The sequence below is a fragment of the Epinephelus fuscoguttatus genome, linkage group LG20 (genome assembly GCF_011397635.1).
Source record: "Epinephelus fuscoguttatus linkage group LG20, E.fuscoguttatus.final_Chr_v1".
Classification (NCBI taxonomy): Eukaryota; Metazoa; Chordata; class Actinopteri; order Perciformes; family Serranidae; genus Epinephelus; species Epinephelus fuscoguttatus.
Window position 1 is genome coordinate 29,172,379 of NC_064771.1, and position 21,534 is coordinate 29,193,912.

The following is a 21,534-nucleotide window of genomic DNA, read 5'->3' on the forward strand; positions in this document are numbered from 1 at the left end:
TGCCACGTGACTGTTTGCAGAGGCATATTACCGCTAGATGGTAACTCTAAAGTTGTTGTTCTTGACTTTTTTTCAAGATGATAAATTGTTCGTAGACACCTGTTTCTGTTCAGAGATCAAATTATTTTCATTACTGTCCAAATAGTCTGTTAGTTATCGAAGGTTATTGCATGTTAATACAAAAAATGTCCCAACAGACCCCGCTCTCCCGTACTGTGGTGTTAGACAGTAGCCTCGGCCTTTTCCATTCTGCTTGCTTGGCCTTGATTTGTGGTTGTCAGTCTCTTGTGTTGTGATATAAACAAACAAAAGAAATGCCACTATGCAACATGAAAGAATAATGTGGTCATATTTACAAAACAAAGGTCACTCACTCACATTTCTCACCACATGCTAAATTACCACTTGTCATTGTATACCGAGTTCTACATTTACGTTTATTGTACGCCCTGTTTGTGGGTGTGCATGCACTTCACACATCTAATTGAATTGGTCACTGTCATTAAATACTTAAGCAGCTCAGGGGGCAAATTAACTCATAGGCGTCTCTCAGAAAAGGAAATGAGGACATATGGGACATGTCGCTGCATGAGCCCTACAGAACAGGCTCATGGGAAAGACGACCAAAGGGTAGTGCCAGTCACAGCTCATGCCCAAACCCAGTCACACAAAGTCAGAGTCACCAGCAAGAGAGAAACAGAGAGCAGGAAGAGAGAAAGGCGACTCACTCAATGAGAGTCTGGGGCAAAGATAAGGGGAGAATTAGCAGTTAATTTGTGGAGAAATTAATCCGTTTTCAGCATGAATCAGAGCCTAACTCTGTGGCATTGTTCAAGGCAGTGAGCGCTCCTATCTCATGTCCCCAGATATTTGCAGGTCACTACAGAGGAGAGGATTTCAATTTGGTCACTGATGTTGGATCAAGAGAGGAAAGACACAAAAGAAGTCTTTGTTCCAGCAAGGGGTTCACTGGAAATGGCACATATCATCTTGGGAGAACTCTACAGCTGCCAACGTGCGCCACCGCGACGTGTGTCTTTATAAGTTGCTTTTCATGAAGGGAAACTGAAGGCCACACAACAGCAAAACTGAACAAACTAATTGGAGCAGCCTCTATTTGATATTGAGCATTTAATCGCAGATCATTAATGCGGTGCCATTTAAAAAGCCTCAGCATCCCCAGAATATAGAGAAGGTGACATTTAAAAAGCGCCCGGTTCTCCGCCGACACCAAATATTTCGCCAGTTACTCAAATTAATCCACTGATGACTTGCCTTTGGATACAAGCTGCACAACATAACAATACAGGAGACTTTTCTGAAATTATTACACACCATGGCAAGGTTATGTGAAAGCACCGTCGGCCTCTGTTTTCCTTGACTGAAACTAAAGACGCTGCAGTAGCCTGGTTGATATTGTGTGTATGTGTGTGTGCGTGTGTGTGTCCTTGTGTAGTGATTCTTCTACTTGATTGACATTCTCTATACAGTGGCACATCACTGAGCTCAGACCTCTCACCTACATTAAACAATATATTCAGCAATCCCTCATACATTGTAAGTGTACCATATGTCTTCAGATGGCAAAGAACGAATATAAAGATGACGATTTCATTTCGAGACATGCTCTCAGCTGAGCAGCTGACCTCTGCCGCTCAGTGTCAAAGCACAGGGCTGCTCCTACTGAGTCTCGCAGACTTACAGTCAAGAAGACATCTCCCCTTTGTGCGGCAGCCTCCGTGCCGAGGCGCCTTAACAAAATGGCACAAGCTGCCGCTGTTATGAGTTTTGTACTGTTTGTCGTTCCCGCGACTATTTCATTTCTGTGCACTGCACTGGTGACAGCTGTTGACAGTGCGAGGTTTCAGGAAAGGAGAACGAGCCATCATTTCCAACAGGGGAGGCGAGCGCTCCCTCTCAGCCTTTCATCATCCTCACCAGTGAATGGATCTGAGAGACAAAGTGTTTCTCACCACCTGAAGTATGAGTGTTAGAGACAGTATTTCATTAGGGCCTCCACAGACCATGCATTTTGTGGAAATAAATTGCATAATTTATAAATGAATGGGGGTTGAAGATGGTTGGTGTGTACTCAGTGCTCCCCTTCAGTGCTCTGAAAAAAAGAGCTAAAAAATGTGGTAGATGTTATTTCATGTTTTTCTATATAAAGATGAAACCAGCTATGCATTAGTCTGTCTCACAATACTTTCCAATAGGGTCCCTCTGCAGAGCTCCAGGCTGGGGCCCAGCTCCATCTTCACAATCTATGGTGGAAAATAACACATTCATTGCATGTGTTAAGATAGAAAGTCATGTTTTGATTGCACTTTCTTATTGATAAATATTGCTTACATGCCACTGTATTATATTGCACAGGCTATTGTTTCTTCATGCTTATCGTTGATAAATAAGTGTTTATAATTTATACACTGTATCATGTTAATGCCATTATATAGGCCCATTTAGGGCTGATGCTAATGTTAGCTTTGATAGCAAAACAAACTGGAGGAAAACGTTCAAGTGTCGTCCTCCTATGTAAGATTGGCATAGTAATCGACCACAAAGCTTCCTGTGACATCATCCATCCACTGAGTAAGAGCATACGGGTCGGCCAGTCTGGTCCCGTTGGTCAGTGTTTACTTATTCAAGTAACACTCACGGTCAAAGAGAGTGATTGACCTGACATGGTGCATTTGTAAATTCAATCTGATGCTCTACAGTAAAATGAGAGCCCTGTTGGTCAAAGAAACGGAGCGTTATATTTCTACTAGGGATGGGTCACGATTTTCGAATTTCGAATAGTCGTTTTATTTTTGAAAAATCGATTTTTTTTAATGTGACTGTTACTATTTGCCGTCTTATTTGCCTTTGGGTGTGTGGCTTATTCAAACTAATAAACGCATGCTAATGTATCCTGTTGATTGGGCGGACAAAAGTTCAGACTTAGTTTTCCAGGCTCAGCACCAGAAAGGGTCAGACGGGCTAGGTGGACCTGAGCCTGGAGCTCTTCAGCTGGACACATTTCGTACTTTCCACCCTCTATATTGTGTCTGTGCCACCAATACGAAGCCCATTTGTTTCGAATGAAGATGTACATTTTTATAAATGGGTCGCAAATACATTGTTTCATTTTTTTTTTTACAACTATGGAATGTATGAAACTTCTGGACACTGAAGTTTTGAAGCAAACATTACTCAGTTAAGAGTTAATAGTGCAGCTGTTGGGGGCTGTTTTCAGCTGCGTATTAACACATAATTTCTCTAATGAGAATTCACAGCAGTCGGACAGTGTATGTGTTATTGACTCCAAGTAAACTACAGTGCCCATGTTCATCATGATTAAGGGACGTGCCACCCAGTGCAACAGTGTGACTCATTGACGCGTCTGTAATTGTTGTTGGATAACAATGGAGCTCTATGGACCAGCGAAAAAGTATCAGGCTTCAGCTACACAGCCAATACTTGCTAGTGCCATCAATTCTTTAGTCTTTTCATGGGATTTTTTTTGACAACATGACAAAAACATTGGAATATTACTAGCTTTATCCTTTTAATGTAATATGACAACAAAAAATTCAGGATGGTAAATGTGCATGGCTGTGAACACAAACACGCAAGCAGCTCCGGCAATAAAACAAAGGGGTGTGAATCCATTAACTTCTATTATCAGATAACTTTTCCAGTCAATTCTCCCTCTCCATCGATGCTGGATGAGATGAAGCTGTGCTCTCCCTATTAGCTTCCTCTCATTATGACAGAATAAAAACAAAACACACAAAAGCTGTAGCAAGCAAAGGCATTAAAATTAATTCACGGCACCTGCTTTCAAAGACAGTGAGCCTCCATCAGCTTGCTGCTGAGGATTAAGTAGAATTGATGGCAACACATGGAAGAAAGACTGGAAAAAAATTACAACCGAACAACATACATACATACGTACGTACATACACGCCGTTCACACAGCCCATTTGCTTGATTTACTGAGCCCTTGGTGAAAACCTTTCGACAAGGTTTAATTAGCGTGCATTTTACACCGTTTTTCATGTTTAAAAGGTGATGAATTGTATAATTAAAGGGCTCACAATGTAAATCAATGGGGCAGAAAGAGAGAAGGTAATTAAACAGAGCCCTGGCTGGCATCATAATGTTCCAACTTTCATGGGAGACAAGAGCAACCCCCCCGTGCCCAAACACTTGTTGACTGTATTAATGAAGGCATGCTGACACACAGACACCTCCTAAAAAGGGAAACCTAATGTGCAATTTTTTCTCGGGTTAATATGAAGAACTGTCATTTAAATAATGGAGACATTCAATATGATGGAAAGTCTCGCAACATGCCATCTTCACTTGTGTTACAGCCTGTATATTTGCCAATGATAAAGCCACCTGTTTGTTTTCTGTGCAGCCCGTAGAGAGGAAAGAAACTGCTTTAAAACAACTCAATGTTAGTATTTTACTCAGTGCTACTTTGCCCGTTCCTCATCCTTCCTGATGAGGAAATGTCAGGATTCGGCACCATCCTGCTGGGCTCATGTTTCCATCCCTAAACTGCATCTCCCTTTCAAATCAACCTCGCGTTTCCTCTATTCTCCCGGGATTTATGACATTTTAGAGCTATGAAAAGCTGCAAATGCTGATGTGACAGACCTCATTTGCAGTCTCAGTCCCAGTGCTCAACAGACTCAAAGCCTTAGGTGTTCTGCTACTTGAGCAGCCAAAGATAAAGCTCTTCTTTTTTTCCCCCCTTTTTTTTTTATTTGGCCAGCCATCCCAGAGTTTCCTGGGATTGCCAGAGCTGGCGGCGGGGGTGCAGATGTGTGGTAATTGAGTTTGGAATGGGCTGTTTGAGGTGGAGCTGCCGCTATGCAGCTCAGTCATAGCTATCCTCCCAATTTTCTCTCTCTAAGGAGTTCTCGCCCCAGGGAGTGTGCAAGTGAGTGGACTATGGCTGACTGTTACTGTTGCGTGGAGTTACAGATGACACAGGCTCTACTCTCATTGAGACACTCTTGCCCACATCCTGTTCTCACACACTGCATTGTACCCTACTGTGCTAACAAGATTAACCAGTGACTTAGACATCCTTATAGTTGCCTCCTTTGGCTCTTTAATTTACACCATACTACATAGGGTGAATGGTATTTCTTCTCCTTTTTGCTCTTCCATTTAAAGCATACTAAGATGATAGTTTCTCTCTTTGGCATTTCAACCAGCTCTTGAAATCAGGTTTTACAAGAAAATTCCATTAATTACAACTCAGGCCTTAAATCTTTTATTAATTCTCCACATTTTCCTGATGATTTATTAGATTAAAAACTGTAGCCATCAAAATAATGTGCAAGACGAGCAACTGTATCTTAAATTCGTTCTGAAAAACTGTGCTTGCGTTGCTACTCAGTATAGTATTGAACTAGGTCTATAAGCTGTCATAGATATTTTGGGTAATAGTTTCACTATTATTGTTTCTTTCCAAATAAGTTTGCCTAACCTCTGGGTTTGTTTAGAAACCTGCCTGATTGTGTGACTGCTTGTGTTTTTGCCCTATAGGACTTGTTTTTGGCGACACCGCCGTGTTTCCAGAACTCAGCAATTAACTTGGTGAGTAAAATGTGATTTTTCTCAATTAAAATGATGCCAAAACCATGAAAATGTGTGACGTTAACGTCATACAGTGTTAAATGATTTAGACTGAGGCGCCAACCTTTGAGTTAAGGGTATGCACTCTGTTACTTGTGCTTCCTACAGTGGTCAAGCTACAGTATTGAGACAAACTAATCACAATAAACAACACAGATCTATATGCACTGACAGCCCAAGCCCATTACATACCCTGATGCTCTGTTTAAATTCCCATACCCAGACATTGTAAACTATAGTGTTTCTGGACTGAGTGTCCATCCAGTTTGGCTGGGAAATGGAGTTCCCACCCATTGACCTGTCCGACCCATTGGCGAGCAGTGCCACGGATTACGAGCGTACCGATAGACACACACACAGCTGTCAATCATGATGCCACACCCCCTTTTTACAGCATCGAATAATTAAACCAAACTTATTTCCTCTTTAGGAAACTTTTTTTTTTTTGGCCATTCTTGCCTTTATTGGACAGGACAGGTAAGCGTGAAGGGGGAGAGAGAGAGGGGGATGACAAGCAGCAAAGGGCCACAGGCTGGATTCGAACCCGGGCTGCTGCAGCCTTGTACATGGGGCGCCTGCTCTGCCACTAAGCCACCGGCGCCCCAGGAAACATTTATTTGACGTAAACTTCAATTTTTTAGTTTGGTCCATGTCCCATCCGTTAACATAGAGGGGGCGGGGTTTATGACCTTTTCTGCAACCAGTCACCAGGGGGCTATCAAGGTGTTTTGGCTTCACTTTTCTCTTTATATCGAGGTTAGCTAAAAGGATGTCAAAAATATCTGTGCCATCAAAAACATAACTAAGAAATGACAAGTTGCCAGGCAACCAATGGAGAGTGCTGATAGGTGGATTGCATTACTGTTGGTCAGAGGCAGCCTAGCTGTTTCGCCCTGTTTTTAGCATGTGTGCTAAGCTAAGCTAACTTGCGGCAGACTCATATTTACCACACAGATGCGAAAGTGGCGTTAATCTTCTTGTCTTCTCGGCAAGAAAGTATACAAGACATTAATTAAGACTTTAAATAGTGTTGTTTGATGCTTCAGGGGTTGTGTGATGTTTTACTTATGGTGCTCTGTTGTGTGCTGGTGTTACGTGCAATACATAAATTACTGTTATGTGTAGTATGTGTTTTATATTTTTATGGTGTATGCTTCATTCTCCTGGACTATTTTTGTAAGGTACCTTCCGAGTCCAAGACAAAGTTCCCTACAGGGACAATAAAGTATATCGTACCGTACTGTATGGTATCATATCAGTAAGAGTTTTTCCAGAAGTATTCCTTTAAGCTCAAACAAGGAACCCAAAGGCAGGGTAGAAAAATGCATGTTAAACCTTACAATTCTCCACTGAGTGACCTCCACTGTGCCAGGGCAGACAAATACCAATTGACCCAGGTGACACAGTTATATCCAGAGACATAAATACTGAGATATTGAACTGGCATCATCTATTTCAGTTACACATGTCCTATCATGAGCCAACACATTAATGTGCCACTTGTGTCAGATGATTTCGATTCAGAGACGTCTCTTTCTCTTTTACTGTCATGTTATTTACACTTCTGGGCTGTACAGGCATGTTCTGGCATGTTCCTCGAGGTGTAAGATTCCCAGTGCACTTGCCACAGAATAATGATGGTTATACTATATGCCCATTCCTCTGTGTTCTGATGTCCACGGTGGTAGCAGTGCAGCGTGGGTAGCTGTCACCCGGTGTCATAGAACAGCAGGTGGAGCCCACATGACCACCTGCCGCAGGAAACACAAAAGCATGCATTAATCCATGGAGAGAGACAAAGAAAAGCTTGACGAAGAGACTGACAAATGCCCATAGCAGCATTTCCTATTGAAGAGAGGGCAGTCTTCAAACTAATTGGCTCTTTTAGGTACCAGACATTTGGCATCATCCACCATTTCCCTCTGATTCATGCCAATCTAGCTATGTATATCTTCTTTTTATGTCTTGTTTCTTTTCATTTCACGAAGCCACAGCTTCTGCATTATGTGATGCAGGCAGCAAAGGCCAAGCCCATTACTGAACAATATAAAGATTACGCACAGGGAAACACAAATTGAAGCTATTACCTAGCAAGAAGTTCACAGGAGGTCACTATTTTTCCTGTTGTTGAAAGATCTGTCTGAGCACACAAGGAGAAGAGCATGATAATTACTAGCAACCTGACCACATGAAAAGATAAAAATCTCTTTTGAGAGCAAAGAATAATGGGTGTTGCACCTGTAAATATCTACAGGATAGCACAGGGAAAATACAAAAAGCTGAATTCCATAACTAGTGTATACACTGTTTGATATACAAAACCTGGGCTTTGACTTTATGCTTAAACCACCCACCTTGTTATCTCTTTATATTCAGTGAGCCTTCACCCAGAGACACATACTGTAACAGCTGGAAAACAGAACAATGCAGACGCTAACATTGAACGCAAGACATCAAATGTGTTCCAAACTGTTCGGTAAAACCAAACAAGCAACTATGTTGAATCAGAAAAAGGAAAGTATGTTTTCAGCTCTCTTTTTTTTTTGCAATCACTCACAAGTATAAAAAGTAATTGGGTTCACATTATTCTCTGAAAAAGCAGACATAATTTGTCCCGCACTAAAAATCAACGGGGGCAAAGCTCAGAACTCTGTGCAAATTTGATTTCATGTGCTCCAGGGGAATTGAATAAGGCTGTTGATGGAAGTGGCACAGAAGGGGACGGGGATGTGAGAGAAGCGAGCCACCGTTTCTTGGAGGGGTTACAATTTAGAGGGCGGAGCAGATGGACGGCCAACAATCAAACAGCTGCTGTAATCAATTCAGCATGAGAGTTCATCATGAGTCTGTCAGACTGGGAGAGTGGAACAGAAAAAAAGCAGGCTGAAGGCTCACTGCATTCAGATCAGGTTTCCTATTTTAATATATTAGTGCTGAATTATAGCGCTTGAAAATGTCTCTTAAAATATATAATGTCCAAATACTATCATCTTAGAGTGTAGGTGAAACAGATTGGAGTATAGGGTGATACTCTACTTACATTCAGCCGTCGTAGCTGCTTGGCTCTAAGGTTGGCAGTGTCAAGCTGCTGGTTAGTCAGCCACTCTAAAATATCTGAGCAAGTACCATATAGCTTGCCATGGAATTTGGACAGACTATCACAGTTCTCAGTGAAGGGGGCCACTTGACTTTGGTGAACCCTGGCTTTTTCTCAAGCATCACCATGAGGTTCTTATTAATAGTTTGGAGTAAAAATTCTTAATTTTCAGGCTGGTTTTGTGGATTTGGAGCTAAATGTTGTGCCTGGGGCACGTCGTGTATTAATGATACTCGTTACCTGGAGAGGTTGGAAAAAGATATACGTTTCTTCCCTGTTCCAAAATCAAACCCTGAAAAGTGTAGGGTTAGCTAGCTAGCTAGTGAAGATATAGCCTACTGAATGTATACACATGCTGCTTCTGCTTTTTAATGATTATAACAGTGAAACAAAGACCGACCCTGCTGTACAGGAACCAGTGAAGGGAGCAGGGAAACTTTGCTGATAGTCAACCAGCTCTGTGGCATCACATGAGTGTGTTTGACTTACCAAGGAGATCCCTGCCCGTCCACAGGAGGAGGTCCGAGTGCTGGCAGCAGCACAGAGGCAAAACCAAACACGGTTCATCTGCACACACTGTGATGCCACACAGCTGGTTCAATATCAGCAAAGTTTCCCTTTATATTCATTGTCTTGTGTGGCGATCAGCAGTGATGTGGTGGTTCACTTTTACACTGTGATCTGTAGCCTATAGTTCAGCTTTAGCTTCTAACTATCTTTGTCTTTTTAACCTGTTGTTGCTGCTGAGTCAGTTTGACATCCTGGATATATCCTTCAAACACAGACTGTACACCCCTCTGTCTGCTTCTCTCTGGAATCACTCTTTAATTTCTCCAAAAATATGATAGCGAAAGGTCAATTGAATACAGTGCTGCTGGTCTACTACTGCCTTGGTCGGTAGTTTGTTTAAGACAACAAAGTCACACAATTAATCAAACAGTTAGTTTGGATTCACTTAAGTATTGAGGCAGCAGCAGACCAACAGCTCACAGGTTAAGTGAGGTAAAATTACTGTTTTTGTCAATAGAGTCTGGCTTTGAAGAGTTCATTGATAAGTTTTACTTTTTCAATTTTAGATAGTGAGGTTTTAGGGGAAAATTCATGTGTTTGGAAAGTACTGAGCATACGACTGGATACATGAGGCCCGGATTATACTGCATGAGTTGTGTGAGAGTTTGTGAACAGATGTTTTGATGTAGTTTTGCTGTTGATAAATGTGGACCCCTGTGGCTTCAATTCATTAAGAATTTTCACATTTTTGGATCTCCCAAAAAAAAGTCTTCCTCATGAATTCATCATAACACGGCGCAAGTAATTTATACACAGATAATCATTTGGAGTGTGAAGTGTTACTTTGATTGTTCATTTAGCACTGTTATCAGGTCGTCTTTTTTAATTTGTCCCGTACTTTGGATTATGACTAAATACCTGCAAAACTAATTACATTCCCTTCATCTCCAGCCATATTTTGTGTTTATTGCTAATTGAACCAGCAGTGTGACATGCTAACAGCATCACAGATATGTTAAACATTTCATCTGTAAAACATCAACATGTTAGTGTTGTTGTTGTATTATAATTGTGCCTGTATAAGTAGCCTTACAGAGCTGCTAGCATGGTGTGAATTCTTAGTCTTGTCACTAGTGTTGTAATAGTTTAATCATCTAATTTATACTGTAAAATGCACCAATGCTAACAAATGTTAAATGTAAGCTGATGTATTGCCACTACAGACTTTATGTTAAGCAGGCAGCCCTCTGTGCCTAATGTCTCCCATCCTGCCCATGTTGCAGTTTGTCGCTGTGTGGCGACCTCAAACCTTACGCTGCATCTCTTTAATCCACTTGCTGCCCTGCTAATGGCCTCTGTAGTAGTTTCATTTGTAGTGCTGTCTTCTTATTGTCACCAGTTTAAGAGCTGTTGTTTAATTTTTCTTCTGTATTCTGATCGACACATCTCGATAATGTTCTGCATACTGACTGAAGCGTTGAACTCCTACCACCTTTGTGCACACAGCTGTGACATTCTGAAACAGAAAAAGACGTGTGCCACGGGATGTCTTCAGCCTCAACAAACACCCTTGTTTGGATAGCTCTGATTGCAATAAAAAGAGCACACAGGAGTCCCAAATGAGTTCGCCTAAGTAGATCATTCGATTAAGCAGAATCATCTTAGCAGGGACTGTGTAATTTAAATCTCCAATATAAAGACCCTGCTATCTGCTTTACGTCCTGCTGTAACTTAAACTATGAGGCTGATGACGGATAAAATGGTGGCTGCTGTGTGTTATGTTCAGCTCCCTCGTTGCTCAGGCTTTCAGCGTCCCTCCTATCTGCTGCTCTTTACATCTTTTTAGTACTTAAGGACTTTTATTCGCTCGCTAAAACTATCACATTTCCATCTGGACAGAAGGCCATGAACGTTTTGACCTCAGTGGTGGACACAGAAAGCACACTGTATGACTGCTGCTGGGAGAGTTTTTCATCACTGGTCAGACAAGAAGTTTCCTGCACACTTTTGACTGTATAACACATTGTCTACAGCCTCCAGGGCACCGCTGACCTTTAGGAAGGAAGAGTTAAACAGACCAACAGAACAATTCCATTACTCTGATTAATTGATTTTGAATGCTTTCAGGGAATTGGCTGGAGGGGTAAATGGGGCTTTATGCTGGAAAAAGCACTCAGATGATTGCAGTTAAAGCTAAGACACAAATGGATTCTTGTGCATTTGGTCCCTGATTCTTGGAAAGCTATTTTACATCCAGCGCTAATATATGGATTCACAATATGTGGTATTCATATGGTGACTGTAAATTCCACCTAGCTGCAACTATATTCAAGGAATATGTAAAATGCATTCATGAATGTTAAGCAGTGAGCAGAAAATATAGCTGCTATGTGTAACCCCTGTAAATTAACCCCATCATGCAATTTAATGCAGTACACACACAACAGTGGTCACACATATAGTAACATAATTTAAACATATCACCAAAGGACTGTTATGGAGAAAAGAGAGATTATAAGTACTCATTAAATCACCCCTTTTTAGAAAGTCGACATCACCGCTCATTAAGATGGAGTCTGGCCCGCCACCTGTGGAGCCTGGACAACACAGCGACCCATAAAGAATCGGGTGGTGACAGCAAAGAGAGCAAGCGGATTTGACACGATGACAGAGGAGCGAGCGTGGGACAAGAGGGAGCGGGAGGATGGGGGAGAAGGCGAGACTGCGCATGAGTAAGGGAATGAACAAACAAGAAGACTGATGTCTTCAGTTAGCGTGCTTTATAGATGATATTCAAAGCGTGGCCCTGCATTTATCACACCGCTCCCACTGTGGTGCTGTCACTGCGACACATCAGGTAATGGAGGAGGGGGCTGCGTTAGCATAAGGGTATGTGAGGTGACAACTGGAAATGGATAAAAGAGGGGGGGTGAATGAATGAGCAACTGTGCGTTCATGTGCTGGGAAATGACAAACAATGAATTGTAAAGAAAGAGGGATGACTACAGTAAGGGGACTGAGGAGAGCTGAGTTATTGAGCCACCCTCCCTCTGCTGTGCTCTCCAATCCTTTCTTGCAGCAGAAGATTATCAAGTCTGCCAACTCACTGATACGTGAGGGAATCTATTAATTAACACTTTGGACTGTCACAGCTCTGCCTGCCTTTTTCTCCAGCTCTCTGGAGGATTCGGGGCAGGAGCCCAGGGACAAGGCGTCAGAGGTGGGAATGAGACGGGCACCTGCTGGGAAAAGGTGAAAAGCAGCCACCAGGGTGGGATGCTATGGGCGCAGCAGCTCAGGGAGACTTTCTGTACATATCACAGTGTCTGCATCAGAGCTGGCCCCGTAACCGGCGAGCGTCTTGCACTGGCGCTCTCATTATGGTATGCCGATGAGTCATGCTGTTCAAATGGGCTGTCACTTGCACTGAAGCTCAGGGACTGGGAGACAGCGAACAAACACTAGTGATTAGCATTAAAGATGTAGCTGTTTCAGAACTGTCTAGACTTGCAGTGGAGAGCTAACAGTCTCATGCTGCGCTGGAAGACTTAACTGTCATGTAAGTGAAAAGATTGTTGAGCTAATAAAGCTGGTTTTATGATTTTTCTGTTTGAGCCAGGGGGAAAAAAACTAAATAAATTAAAGGGGAGATATAGATCTCTGAGATGTGTTGCTGTGGTATGAATTAAAAAAAAAGTTGTAAAATCCCCTGGTTTTACAGCAGCCGGCTTGCCATACAACTCTCATTAAACAGTCACTTGATTTTATGAGGAGTTTTATCCACGCCTCCGCGGTATAACTGAGGTGCCACTGATGTAGCATATATTGCTGTCCCATAAGATGTTAATGTGCCTTCTTGCTTTTGTTCCCAGCAAGGAGCACTGTATGTTTACTTAATCGATCCAATCAACAAGCCAAGCTTCCATCTGTAGAGCTCTGGAGGGACTCTGACAGTTTGGATTTGATTGACTGAACCTCTTTCTTCTATTGACTATATAACCGAAGCAGTGCAGCACACATGGGGAGTCTCACTGGATTTACAGCTGCAGTCTGACATGTTCTGCAAACATGAGATCGCCGTATGCTGTCACTCAACTATGAACCGATATGCCTCTATGCCATGCTCATATCAAACAGCAGAGGGGTTCACGGACACAAACCACTAAACTCCTCCATACGTCACCTACAGCAATTATTATTCGCTACAGCTTTTGCACATTCCTTACGGTTAAGCCCCCAAGACACAACATATCATTTTCACACTGAAAACAACACAGCATATGCAGAATACATGAATTTTGCAGGAGCAGCTGCTGCTCGGTTATTTCAGCTGTGACTGTGTGGAAACCCATGTGGTTCGGTTTGAATAAGATTGTTGTCTTTAATTTCTTCCTCCTTGATAAACTGATACTTACTACAGTGGGTTTACATACAGCCTGCCGATGTGTTCTGCAGACCGTCTGGTAACAGTGTGTGAACAGTGAAATGTGCCCCATCATCTGTAGACGGGGCATGTCCAGACCAGTTTGTCACAGTGAGGACAGCTGTGGCTCCCCGTCACACTGTGGGGTCACTGGTGGCAACAAGGAAGTGCAGACTGATAATTTATTTCCATTCTTAGCTTGCTAGTTTGTTATTGACTGCGGCAAACGGGCAAAGCAGCTAACAATAGCTGAACCTTAAACATTACACTATACAAGTTCATAAAAATGGACAATATTCAATAAACTGCACCCACAAACAAGCTGGAGTGCCAGTGGCCCCACAGTCTAGGCGAAAACCTGACTGAGCTCAGCTTGTGGTTGGCCAAGGCCTGAATGATACTATTTTCTGAGACAGAGCCTGTACATTTGTTTATAAATAAGATTACATATTATAGCAGGGCAAGAAGGCACACCCAATTACAAACTTTTGACCTGCACTACACCATCGTGGAAGTTTAAGAAGTCGTCGTTAGTCTCAATAATGTTCCATTGGACCAAACCCCCATGTCTTTAACAGCCCGTTAATCCCAAAAACGTAAAAGTCCTCCTCCCTGCTCCTAACAGATTTTCACTGTAGGAGCTCTTTTAAGGTCTAAGATGTTTTGTCAGTAACTTATCTATATAAGGACCTAGTCTTGACTGTAAGGGGAAATTCTAAGAAAATGTCAGAATTATGTCACTAGGAGCAACTCTTGTACAGGGAAGCTTTCTGAATACGGCCCAAGAGACCCAGTCTTGGATCAGAGTACACTTGAGTCCTTGCATGATTACTTTGAACACTTTGTACTGTACCTGGGCACAGCTCCTCAATCCATGTATTTGTCTTCTCGAAAAGAACGCAAATAGCTGGCATGTGAAGCTTGACTCCACTGTATGGACTGGGAATCTTGCGATAAGCGCGCTTTTCTTAACTGTAGTATAAATATAAACAGCTGTCATTTAGATGATGACGCAAGTGGCTTGGGTAGGAGATGACATTTCTACTGTGTACCTAACTGGTGTGGGGGTGGGGGGCAATCATACTCGGATCAGTCATACCCAAACTGAAAATGCCACCAGTGTTTTCACTCTTATTTTTTACGAATTACACACACACAAGCAGTCGGAGATTCGATGTCTAGCTCAAGGCCCAGGAGGCAAACTGGCGCCTCTCCAGCTACCGGTCCACACTCTGTTCTTGGAACCAGCAGCCTTCTGGTTTCCAAGTACCGTATTTTTCCAAATAGTAGCCCGGGCGTTTATTTCACAAAATTGATTTTGACCCCAGGCGACCCACAGCTTTTTTTTTTTTTGCACCAGGCCGTTATTTGGTTACAGTTCCTGTCCAGTATGTTATTGGTGCAAAAATACTGTATAATGTAGGGGTGAGTTCGTGTACAAAAATCCCTAAACATTTAGAGTGGGTCATTTTTTTCGTGTACACGGGTTTCACTGCTGGGTGGTGCTATGGCATTATACCAGTAAAGCCCCAGTTATCCGAATACCAACCGAACAGGCCATTTAACCAACAGTTACAGGCCACCACACCGAAATATCGCCATCCCGACGGTCCGCCATCCCGAATTCTGGTCCCTGAGTCCTGACAGTAAGCTATGGCGAGCCTGTAGAAGCTGTATTCCCCATGCATGTCAGCGATTTTTACTGGAGACGCATGTGAGTAATTCAGGCTGACATTACCTGTTTTTCAGTGAACTCTTCTGGTAAATTTGTTAAAAGGCATGGCATATAGGTCCACAGTAACTTATTATTATTATTATTATTATTATTGTTGGGTCTTATAAGAGTGGGCTACAGTGAGTACCGGGCCATCAAATCACAGCATCCGCAGTGAGAGGACACGGAATTGTGTGCGCCTTTACACACGTGGGTCAAGGCCATCACGGATATTTGATGTGGGAAAGATGTAGCCAGATGTATTACCTGTTTTAGATACGTGGCTGTCTGTCTGTCCGTCCGTCCGTCCGTCCGTCCGTAGCACGAGTCATGTGCACCACTTCACCACCGACCCGTGCGTAAAAGTGCAAACAGTCCCTCAAGGAGGGACAGCCATGAGGCAATGGATGAGGAAATGATCGCCTGGGCGTTTAATCGGACCGGTGTTTAATATGCAAAATGGGGTCAACCCCCGGCGGGCGGCTATTTGCCACCGGGCGACTATTTGGAAATATACGGTACACATGGACTTACTGCCACCCCTTACAGTCTGTACTATGCATGGTTGAATAACATTTTGAAAGGCATTTTAGAGCAAGACTGAATTGATGTGTTTCGTATTTAATTGCGTATTTGATTTTTTCCCCCTACTGGTTAACATGCAGTCACATGAAACACAATGTGCCCTCTGAGCCTTAGTCAATTTGGGATTATTGCCACCTCTCAAATTTCGGTTTCAATTACTGCCATTTAAATTGCCCAGTGACCTAGTGTTGATCTTTTTTTCTTTTTTACTTCGCCCCTCAACTAACAAAAATCCCATCATAAAATTTCTTCAGGATATCCATCTCATCAGATCTGTACGTGAAACAACAAATTCATTACTGTTGGAATTCAGTCTGTAAATTTCTTCATTATTTCTCAGCAGGAACGGAGCTGAATCTCTTGTGCCCTGAGTTAAACATGTTTATTTTTAACACGATCTTCTTGGTAAACAAACATTTTTACTTGATAAACCTGCTCGGTGGTGATCAATTTCTCTAGGTAGAGACACAGGAAGTATTCTGAACACATAAGAGCGGTGTCTGGAAGGACCAGACCGGCTGGCTGAATTCTGAATGTTGAATGATACTGAATTTAGCCTGTTTTTGTTTCGCAGTGCTTACCTTGTGCATAATATGCATTTCTAATGAAGGTGTACCAAGACCCACTTCTGGCAGTGATCAGAGAACAAACCCTCAGGGAAAAACAGTTGACAATGCGAGAAGGGAGAGGATGTTTGTATTTAGAGTCACATTCAGACTCAGTGGAGATGCATATATAGATCACAACTGAGAGAGAAACAATCTTAGGTTTACACACATACGCGCACACACACACACACACACACACACACACACACACACACACACCATTCTCCTTTTTCTATCTCATCTGTGTGGTTGTTTGTAGTTTCATTTCACGCTTAAGATTCTGGCCAGCATCCATCTCAATATGGCTGTAGTGTATCTTAAACTGTGACCAAGGGAGCAGGAGGAGCGATGACTGTCTCCCCCTGCCTCACTACCACCTGTGTATCTTGCAAGTATGCAGGTGGCAAAGTAGTGTGTGGTAACAGACAGATGCAGCAGTGTGTGTGTGTGTATCTGTGCGAGAGTCAGATAAATTTGCTCCCTCTTCGGACCAGTTGCTGCAACCTTCCCCGCCCTGACAGCTCCATAGATTAAGCCTCGAGAGGCAAAAAAGCGCTGTTTAGTATTCCACATGTCTCATCTGCGCCGCCTGGGCCCCACCAAATGGAGACAGTTGCTCAGGTGTTGCCACCGAAATGAAGAAAATGTGTTCAAACTGTGTGCAGTAACGTCTGTGAGCAATTAAGGTAATTTCAGCTCTCAAGTTGCATGGGAAAAAAAAAGATATTTAGCTAGACTGTCAGTGTAAACAAAGCCTAAGTATGGCACTTTCTTTGTTTAAATGTTGTGTTTTAAGGCCCAGTTACAACAGCTTTTAAACTGACAAAATGTGGTGAAAACTCATACGCAAATTGGTGCCGTTCAACAATAGCAAGCTGAGCTGACAGTGCCAACCTTTGGAGACAAGAATCCAAAATGGAGGATGCTATCATAGCCCATTAGTTGTGTTGCACCTTCCACATTTATTTAACCCTCCTCTGCTGGAGTATAAACTACTCTTCAGAAGGGGAATTTTTATGAGACAGGATTCTATGAGCGAATGTATTGTCGCACTTTGAGTTATTCTTCATTGAAGACCTCATGATGAAATCACAATTGATGTTTCACTTTTTTCATGTAGGCTATGACTTGTGCTGATCGTCACCTGTACACCAGTATCTGACCCAACAATGACAGTGTTTTGTAGGTATTCCTAATACTGTTTTAGAGTTTGTAATTTCTTATGACTCATACTGCACTGCGTTAATTTTGTGTCCAATGAAACGCTTCCTCCAAATTTTTATGTCCCTTCCCCATGACTATAAGTTCTGCCATTTACTGACTCACTTGCAGTTTTGGGTCATTGCTGTATTTGTGGTTGTGCTAACCACAAGATTACTGCTGACAACCTCTTCCCGACACATGATGGTGGGACTGCATCATCTGTTTTCTCGGGTAACTCAGTGTGTGCTCTCCTTATTTCTGATCCAGACGTTCAGGAGTTTTTACTGTGAGCCTCTCCAAAACAAATGGACCTATAGATTTAATTAGACCAGTATAAATACTGAATGAAGCAGCGCTGTTTGGCATGTAGAAGATGGGTTGCTAGCCCAGCTCATGCTAACGTATCCTCATCTTTTTTCTCTGATGACATCAAATCCAGATGTTCAGGAGGTTTTTACTGGGAGCTGAATTCTCCGCAGAGGTGTCTTCCTTCCCAAAATAAACAGACCTAGTTAATTGTAATTAAAATGGTAAAAACGCTGAATGAAGCAGTTTCGTGGAGGGGGTAGTAACTATCATGGCTAACAAGAAGATATGAATGGACCTATCTTGAGCCAGTGTTTGGTTTATCCATTCTGGGCTACTGTAGAAACACAGCAGTGCAACATGGAGATTTCCGAAGATGAGGACACGCTCCCTATGTAGATATAAACGTCTAAGGTAACGAAAACACAACGATTCTTATTTTCTGGTGATTATACACTAAAGAAAGCATAGTTATAATGGTTAATTTCTGCCAATATATACGTCTTAATCCTGCATATTGAACCTTAACAGTGTTTGCTCAGTTAGCAGTGTTGCTGTTGTTAGCGGTGTTAGCACCATTAGCACAGGCAGCACTAGCTGCAGTCATTTTAGCTCAGCCAGCTCCAGCTTACCTTGCAATATCAGACGAGCCAATACATTCCTCTTGGCTACCATGACAAGTCCCTCCTTAACTTCCTGTTTCTACACGAAACACGTAAATATGTGGAATCAAGAAATAGTTGTTGAGTTGAAACACGTTCAAAATTTACCCACTGATTTGTAGACATCTCTTTAACAATGTAAGTCTATGGGAAAAAGTCTTTTAGGGCCCAGTGGCATCATGCGATGGACCGAAAAGTTGTAATTCCACAGTTTGGCCACTATGTCAGACTGGCTTCAATGTCCGGTGTTTTTCCTGGGGGTTTGGTGCTATCACGTTCACAACTCACTAGCAAAATTGTGGTTAGTTTGCCAGCTACAGTGTTACAACATCTAGCCCTGCTAGTACTCCCTATGTTATGAAAATACACCAATAAATCTTACTGTGACACCTTCTGATGTGACCAGGCCTTTGAATTTGGTGTATGAAAATAAGGAGAAAGAAAATTGATTGTTGAGTTTCATTTCGAGGTCGTTTAATACCAACCCTTTGAATTGGTAGTCGAACTGAATCACCATCCCTGACAGTCTGTATTTCTTGACCTGGGAATGAGACTCAATAATCAACTATCTTTCACTTCTTAAATGTATTTTGTATTTCCCTCACCTTTTTTATTTCTTTGCAAAACCAATTAATACCAGAGTTCTTAAGCATAATTATCCTTTTACATTAATTGATGTTTTTATCCACAAAACTTTGCTTAAGCCAAGTGTGTGCTCTCCCATTACTAGAGGGTCATTGGACTTTTCTTTTTTAAATGAAGCTAAACTGAATGCTTGTTTTTATCTGATAGTCGTGATATTATGTTACATCAGGGGTCTGCAATCTTTTCACAGTGACAGCCACAGTACTTCAAAAATGAAATATTTCGAGAGCTTTTCTTTTCTCTCTCAATTCTAGTAGAGATGTACTTGATGACATTACATATTCACCTTTTAAAAAACACTTTTCTCCTCTACTCTCCTCCCGATAAAAGATAAATAGCAGCCAAGGGAAGGTCACTGATCATAAACAGCTTTTGCTAATGAACTTTTAATCAGTTTAGAACTTTTGATATGAACGCAAAACACCTGTGTAATTGAGCTTTTAATTGTGTTCACATGAACTTAGTTTGCACTGCATGCTGCCACCTTCTCTTCCTTTTAAAAAAGCTGAAAAAGCTGTTGGTTACTAATGAAGTGGCATTTCAGTGTCTTTTAAAGAACAGAGGTATTTCTTTAAGGTTTAGGAGAAGACAGAAGGTGGCATTTTCATCATGGCCATCGGATCGTAAGTGAACGGCTTAAAATACGAGTATGAATGCACCCAGTGCTTCCATAATGCATCTTGAGATCTACTTCAATCAGGGGTGTTGCTACAGGCAACATTGTACGAATAAGCAAAAAATATTTTTATTTAAGTTGTATTTCCTGAGTTACCTTCATTTTAACATATTTTACTTTCACGTGTATGAGATGTCTTGAAATAATCACTCTCAACATGCCGTCAAACCAAATTATTTTAACAGCACATGGTTATTGTTGGATTTGTGGTGTCTTGTCGGGCTGTGGATCTTGTGCCGGTGCAGGTTGCAGACTAATTGGTCATATTGCATGTGGCAGGCCAGGTGTGTTACTGCATGTGGCGGTTCTGTTCTGAAGTGGGTCTTGCAAATTAGATCTGTGTCCGTGCCGCCTGATCAGCTGACGTCCTGTTTATCCGACTCTCCAACGCATAATAAAACTTTCTGTTGCTGCAGTTACACAGTGTCGATGCCGTGCTGAAGAACAGTCTCTAAAGCCGCTCTACTCCTGGCAAATGGTCAGTTCAACATCTACTCAAGTTAGCATGAGCTAACAGCAGCAGCAGATGTTAAATCGTCCTAACAAACTCACACCAACACCAAAATGGCTCGACTTTTTTGGGATAGACATTACTTACCCTTACGTAACACTGTGTGTGTGCAGGTGGAAGCTTACCAACTGCATGGAGCTCACACTCCTGCAGCAGCAGTCTCTTTTGAAGGTGAATGAAATTATGTAGGCTACGTGTTAACTTGAATAGAGAAAGGGGAAGTGAGATCTAATCACAAGTGGTTACTCAAGGCACGTGTAGATGCAGTCTAATGCCAGGTGTGAACAGACAGCCTTAAGGTCAATTTATAGTTTCTCTTGACGTGAATGTCATCATCTGCCCATGTCCACGAGGGCTGATGCGGACCGCTACGCAGACATCTGCGTGCAGCCCTAAGTTTGTGACGACAAGGACTGTACACTAGGGCTGTCAAAATTGCTCAAAAATTACGTTCAAATATTCCTTCTAAAAATAACTCATAGGTTCGAACCATTTGAATTTTTTTTTCTTCACATTATGTCCACAAGAGGGCAAACTAATACAAGGAAACATACTTGTACATGTATTAATACAAGGAAACATAACTACTTTTAGGTATTTTTATTTCAACATTTGAATAGCCTCGAAGCGCCGAGGAGCGAAGCCAGTTTCCTTTCGGCGCCCATTTTAACCGATTGTGTCATCCACACCGGCTCCGTGGCCGCTCCCACCTCCCACTCGCAAAGAGGACAGCTGCGGTGGTGTTTTTTTTTTCTCTCCACAATCAAATGTCAATTTTCACATTCAAAGGTCCATTTTTTTTTCAAATTCGAATTTAAATTTGAATTTAGAATATTCGTTGACAGCCCTACTGTACACATAGCAAACCTGTGGACTGTGCATGCTCCAGTTATTAAATATAACATCTTGTTCTACACTCCAGCCCAAAACACTGCAATCAGCCCGGCCATGGCT

At 42.1% G+C, this 21,534-nt stretch overlaps 1 protein-coding gene and 1 long non-coding RNA gene across 3 annotated transcripts in view; one reads left to right on the forward strand and one right to left on the reverse strand.

Moving 5' to 3' along the window:
• Window positions 1-21,534, reverse strand: part of rpl38 (ribosomal protein L38) — a 1,062,689-nt gene that overhangs the window by 76,781 nt on the left and 964,374 nt on the right. The window lies entirely within an intron of this gene.
• Window positions 1-21,534, forward strand: part of LOC125880574 (uncharacterized) — a 159,339-nt gene that overhangs the window by 69,699 nt on the left and 68,106 nt on the right. Inside the window, exon 2 of the long non-coding RNA XR_007448088.1 lies at window positions 5,551-5,601. This is a non-coding gene — a long non-coding RNA (uncharacterized LOC125880574). The remainder of the gene's footprint in view (window positions 1-5,550; window positions 5,602-21,534) is intronic.